Below are 7,162 nucleotides of genomic sequence, written 5' to 3'. Positions count from 1 at the left end.
GTGTTGTGTTGGTTGAAGGAAGGAAATTGATGGGTTTGCTTTATAGGAATCGCAGCGTGTCCTGTGGGTCGTTGCTGTCAAACGTGGGGGTGGGGTGTTTCTTCCTGGGACGTGGTGGTGTCTGGCACGAAGAACACGTGCTGGTCGAGGGACAGCACGATAGTTGCAACGTGGTGGATGGAACTCCACTCATGCCGCACGTTCAGTTGTTAACTCGGCAGCAGGCAGAGAGGTTGGAAATTGATGGAGTGGGTCTCCCTCCCGCTGCCAATTTCATGCGGCGATCATCCGGAGAAAAATCTTATACGACCGGGTTGTACTCTCCATCAGCTTAGACCCGGTTCACGGCATGTGCCGATTTCTGTCTCAAAGCACCGGTCCTGATTACCACTCAACTTTAATTTCAGCCCTCCTGATTCTTATCGTATTTTATTTTCTGAAGAAGTTATGCTCTATTCATAATCAAATCATAACAGGGCAGAGCATTGCGGAGATAAATGGAAGGGAACTGAGCAAGGCCAACAATATTCCTCAATCAGAATGTATAATGCTATCTGGCCAAAGACTGAAAAAAAAGGTGTTGTTCAAATGGATTTCGAAGACTTCAAATAGATTAAGGCATAAAATCTTTTTCTGGCTGCTTCTTCATGATAGAATCAACATCGGGAATCTGTTGAAAAGAAAGAATATGCATCTGGATGACTACAATTGCCTTCAATGTAGGGAGAATTCTGAAGAAACTTTGAGGCACCTTTTCTGGGATTGTACCTTTGCACAAGAATGCTCGAAATGCATTGTTCCAAACAGAAAATTAGGAATATCGAGCCTTGATGACATTATGATTTTACACTCCTATCTCCCAAAAGAATTAGCTCTGGACATTATTATCCAAGGATGTTTGAGAATCTGGACTCTGAGAAATGGAAAGATTTTGAGAAAGGAGGTGCCGAGTATTAACTGCTGGAAATATTGGGTCAGAGAAGATTTTGGTCTTCTACAACACAGGATCAAAGGAAAACTTTTGGACAGATTCAATGATTCTATTTCTACACATCTATGATGATTGTAGAGGATGTAGTTTTTGATCTTTAATGTTATCATGTTCCCAAGACTAGGAATTGGATAACCTCTTAGAGGGTCATTGTATTTTTCTTTTTCTTTGTACAAATTCTGTCTTTATTATTTAATGAAAATTACCGTAGAACAATTGTCCTACGGTTTCGGTTTAAAAAATCATAACAGCGCAGAGAAGTTCAAAAAAAATCATAACAGGATAGAGAATACCATAATTAACTTCCGCAAAAAATACCATATAGGTAACAAAACTACAATCTGGTCCATGGACCACCTAGTGAGTGTGATGACTATAAACAATTGAGTGAGCCGAAAATGTGCCGCTGTCAACGTCCCTCTCGCACGGTAGCTGGGCAAACCTTATTATAGTAGACAGTTGGGAAGTCGTTATGCTAAAGTGCCGCAGGACCAGCGCAACGGGGCAGCAAACATCGTCGATAAAGAGAGTCGTAGATCAAAAGAATCAAAACTGTAAACACACGAATGAAGACTAGATCAAAACAAAGCACAGGCTGAATTCGACGAGATCCGACAGAGACACACCTTCACATGCATTCCGACGAGTAGACGCATCACCAGGACGAGATCAAACATGGGAGACATTATTCGTACTGAGTGACATAGCCGCCGCCACATAGCCCCAACTAAGACATGTAACCTAAGAAGAATAAGAGCGTGATACCTCCTGCCGGCAGGATGGGAGGGGGCGAGGTCCTCCGCACATCCATGGCCCGAAGGCCATCGGAGGCAAGGCGGACTGGCGATGGCATCCAGGGTGAAGGACGAAACCTAATATCCTAGGAGTATTTTCGTATGGAGGAGGAAAGAACGCAACCACGTTTTGTGGTTGTCATTAGGATTTGTGTCTTTCTTTGACAATCCATCATTCAAGAAACCACATCTCATGGTAAATTGTTGTTGCTGTTTGTTGATCAATATTTTGATAATTTCTTTTTTCCCCTTTGTTTAGGCATATCTTCGGTCTTGTATTAATTTGCATTTTGCGTAGTGATTTTGTGTGTGTGTGTGTGTGTGTGTGTGTGTGTGTGTGTGTGTGTGTGTGTGTGTGTGTGTGTGTGTTGGTGTTGGTTGTGTACGGCCTAATCATGTAGAGTCCTAATGTGTACGTGTTTGTATCCCCTCGATGTTTCATTTTAAGTTAATAAATTCATTCTTTATCGAGAAACAAGAAAACATCAACACTGTTTATATTCTACCGAGCAACTACAGACTCTAGAAGCACAATCTACAAGCTATGAAGATTTTTTTTCTTTGAAAACACCTCCCATATGTTAATTAATTTAAAAGTTGTGATAATCGTTTCTTACAACATTAGCCATTCAAGGCGGAAAACTAGTACAAAGAATACCCTCTAACCTATTATCGAAGCTAAATTTCGGAATCCATTGTGCGACCTCATTGGCCCTTCGATTGATTTTCTTCAGCTTAGAATTCCGAAGAAGTATAGAGATGGATAAAGCTTTGCTCTTGAGATCAACAAGGTGTGACCTGTCAAGGTTTTTATTTGTAAGGAAAGAAACCATAAAAGAGCAATCAGTCTCCAAAATAATAGGTTCATGAAAAGTTATACCGATATAAAGACCGGCTAGGCACACCCGGAGCTCTGCTTCGTCTGCACTAGTACACACGAGCCACTATAATCCCATGAAGTCATGAGGATATGGCCTGCAAAATTCCTGGCGACTCCCACGCTTGTAGCGCCAACGTTATCCACAAAACTGGAGTCAATATTGATCCACGTTATCCACAAAATTGGAGTCAATATTGATCCTAATATAATTCAAAGGCGGAGGCAGCACACCTCAATGATACTCACACGAGTAATGATGAATCTTAAACCATCCCCTATTCCCTTACCTTTCATGTTAGAAACCAACTCTACATTCGATTAACAAAACCAAAACGACGACCATTAATTTTCCAACAAATTAGCAGAGCCGGAGATAGATTTCTCTCCCTTACCAAACATCATATCGTTCCTTAAATGGCCAACTCTCCAGAAAATGAATATGACTTGCTCACAAACCCAAGAACTTAACTGATCCAACAAGATAAGCAAACAATCCGGCCCGGTAAACTTAAAAACATCTTCCCCCAGAATATTCCACACTTCCCTCAACGACATATGCAAAGCCCTCGCCTAGGACAAGTCACTGAGCATGAAAAGTACATTTATCTTCCACCCCACAGATAGAGCTCATCCCCGAGGTAGCCTGGTGGTGAATATATCAATTAATATGAACCGCGAGGCTATTAAATGCAACACTCCAAGCAAAATTCTGATCTTTTGAGGGACATTGGCCTTTCAAATGACATTCCAGAGCTTTTTTTCCCCTTCACGCCATCGCTAAATTGCCCATAATCCTCCTTATTCTCCTTGAGCTTCATAGACATATTATACACACTTTTATAGATAATATATCAGTCTTCTCATACTGCCACACAATAAAATCACTATTCCCCAAGGATTGAATACGCATCTTTAGAATCTTATCAGCATCATGTGGATAAAGCAAATGTGAGATTAAATTCACATCTCATCTCCTCGTCCCGTTTATGAATAAATCAGATACCCACTTTAGCCTGGTTCTACCCGTTTTAGCTTAATATTTTAAGCCAGAATTCCCGGGGATCCAATCATCTCTTCAAATATTTAACTAGACCCATCCAACACTACAACACTTCAAAGAAATTTATCATTTAACACATGAGCATGGCCACGAATCAGATCCTGTATTGGTTGGAGGAATGATATTGATGGATTAGGAGGTGGTGAGATGGGTTTTGATTTATAGGATCGCACGGCCGGCCGCAGCGTGTCCTTTGGGCTGTTTCTTCCTGGTGGACTCTGCACGAATAACACGTGCTGATCAAGGGATAGCACGATAGTTGCAACGTGGTTGCTGGTACTCCACTCATGCCGCACGTTGAGTTGTTAACTCGGCACCAGGCCGAGAGGTTGGAAATTGATGGGGTGGGTCTCCCTCCAGCTGCCGGTTCCGTGATTCCGTGAGGCGATCATCCGGAGAAAAATCTTATAGGACCGGGTTGTAGTTTTTTTTTTTTACGGAAAAACTTTCAATCTATTCATCTTCAATCATGGTAGTACAACGGACACTAGAAATAATAAAAATTACATCCAGAATCGTAGACCACCTAACGACGACTACAAGCACTGAAGCGAGCCGAAGGCGCGCCGCTGTCATCGCCCCTCCCTCGACAGAGCCGGGCAAACATTGTTGTAGTAGACAGTCGGAAAGTCGTCGTGCTAAGACCCCATGGAACCAACGCACCAGAACAGCAACCGCCGCAGATGAAGAGTGTAGATCAAAAGGATCCAACCTGAAGACACACGAACGAAGACGAACGACGAACAGATCCGAGCAAATCCACCAAAGACAGATCCGCCGGAGACACACCTCCACACGCCCACCGATGATGCTACACACATCACCGGAGTGGGGACTAAACGGGGAGACCTTTATTCCATCTTCAGGGAGCCGCCGCCGTCTCGCCTTCCTGAACAGGACATAAACCCTAACAAAGCTCAAAAAAATATATGAAAACGGAACCCTCCCACCGGCAAGGGCCGAGATCCACTCCGCCTCCATGGCCCTAAGGCCACCGGAGACGGGACGGACCGGCATCGGCGCCGGTGGGAGGCAAAGAACCCTAGTTTTGGGGAGGCGGCGGCTGGCTACGTTGGAGGCGGCGGCTGGGTACGAGGCGTGTCCGTAGGACCGGGTTGTAGTTGTACTCTCCATCAGCTTAGAGCCTTAGACCCGGTTCACGGCATGTGCCGATTTCAGTTTCAAAGCACCAGTCCTAATTACCATTCAACCTTAATTCCACTCTTTGATTGCAATTTTTTTGTTGGTAGCTTACCAAGAACCTTAATTCCACTCATCATGATTCCTACCGTGTTTCATTTTCTGAGAAAGTCATGATCTGTTTATAATCAAGCGTAACAGTACAAAGAATACTGTGGTTAACAAAAACTACAATCAGGTTTGTGGACCATCTAGTGAGTAGCGACGACTACAAACATTAAAGAGAGCTGAAATCGCATCGCCGTCATCGCCCCTTCCTCACCATAGCCTGACAAACCTTGCTATAGTAAATAGTGAGGAGGTCATCGTCGATTAGAAGTATTAAACCTGTCGACACACGAATGAAGACTAGATTCAAACGGTTCACAGACCGAATTCTGCGAGATCCGACGAAGACACACCTTCACATACACTCCGACCAGTAAACGCATCATCGGGACGGGACTAAACATGAAAGACATTATTCCTACTGAAGGACATAGCCGCCGCCACATAGCCCCAACTGAGACACTTAATCTAAAAAGAATAAGAGCGAGGTACCTCCTACCGGCAGGGTGGGAGGGGGGGCATGGTCCTCCGCACCTCCACGGCTCGAAGGCCGTCGGAGGTGGAGCGGACTAGCGATGGCGTCAATGGGCGAAGAAGGACCAAACCTGATCGCCTAGGAGTATTTTCATATGGAGGAGAAAAGAATGTAGCCACGTTTTGTGGTTTTCATTAGGGTCATGTGTCTTTCTTTGACAACCCGTCGTTCTAAAAACCTCATCTCATGATGTACAAGGAAACATTGTTGTAGTTGTTTGTTGATCAATATTTTGATAGTTTGTTTTCTTTTTTTACTTTGCTAATACATATCTTTGGTCTTGTACTAATTTGCTTTTTACCGATGTGATTCTTTATGTGTGTATGTGTGTGTATATGTGTTGGTGTTGGTTGTGTACATTCTAATCATATAGAGTCATAATGTGTACTCATTGTCTTCATATCCGTTCAGTGTTTCATTTTAAGTTTATAAAATTCATTCTTTATCGAGAAACAAGAACACATCAATATTCCATTTATATTCTACCAAGTTATTTCAACAACTAGAAACTCTAGAAGCACAATCTACAAGCTACGAAGATTTTTCTTCCTTTAAAACACCTCCCATGCATATATTAATTAAATTAAAAGTTACTACAATCATTTCTTACAACATTAGTCATGCAAGGTGGAAAACTATTACAAAGAATACCCTCCAACCTATTATCGAAGCTAAATTTCACAATCTAGCGTGCGACCTCATTGGCCCTTCGATTGATTTTCTCCAACTTAAAATTCTGAAGAAGTTTAGAGATGGATAAAGCTTTCTTCGTTAGATTAACAAGCAGTGACATGTCAAGGTTTTCATTTGTAAGGAAAGTAACCACAAAAGAGCAGTCAGTCTCGAAAATAATAGGTTTATCAAGAGACGCCGGGAGCTCTGCTTTGTCACTAGTACACACGGCTCAACATAATCCCGTGAAGTGATGAGGACATGTCATGCAAAATTCCTGGCAACTCTCACGCTCGCAGCGCCAACGTTCTCCACAAAATTGGAGTCATCATTGATCTTAATATAATTCAAAGGCGGAGGCTGCACACCTCAATGATACTTAGAGGAGTATTGACGGATCTTAAATCATCCCCTACTCCCTTGCCTTTGACATTAGAAATGAACTCTGCATTGGATTAACAAAACAAAGATTACGACCATTAATTTTCCACAAAATTAGCAGAGGCAGAGATAGATTTCTCCCCCTTACCAAAAAGCATGTCATTCCTTAAATTGAAGCTCTCCAGAAAATGAAATGACTTGCTCACGAATCGAAGAACTTAATTGACCCAACAAGATAAGCAACAAATCCAGCCCGAAAAACTTGAAAATATCTTTCCCTAGAATATTTCACACTTCCCTCAGCGCCATATGCAATGCCCTCGCCTTAGGACAAGTCACTAGAGCATGAAAAATACATTTATCTTCCACCCCACAAATAGAGCACATACCCGAGGTAGCCTGATGGTGAATAACTCTATTAATCTGGACCGCGAGGCTATTAAATGCAACACGCCAAGCAAAAATTCTGATCTTATGAGGGACATTGGCCTTTCAAATGACATTCCAGAGCTTCCTTACCGCATCCACACCGTCGCTAGGTTGCCCATAGCCCTCATGGTTCTCCTTGAGCTTCATAGATAGATTATACACATCTTTATAG

This window comes from Triticum dicoccoides, chromosome 7B, assembly GCF_002162155.2.
Source record: "Triticum dicoccoides isolate Atlit2015 ecotype Zavitan chromosome 7B, WEW_v2.0, whole genome shotgun sequence".
NCBI lineage: Eukaryota > Viridiplantae > Streptophyta > Magnoliopsida > Poales > Poaceae > Triticum > Triticum dicoccoides.
The sequence above is the reverse complement of the archived record's forward strand: the minus strand, read 5'-3'. Positions refer to the sequence as shown.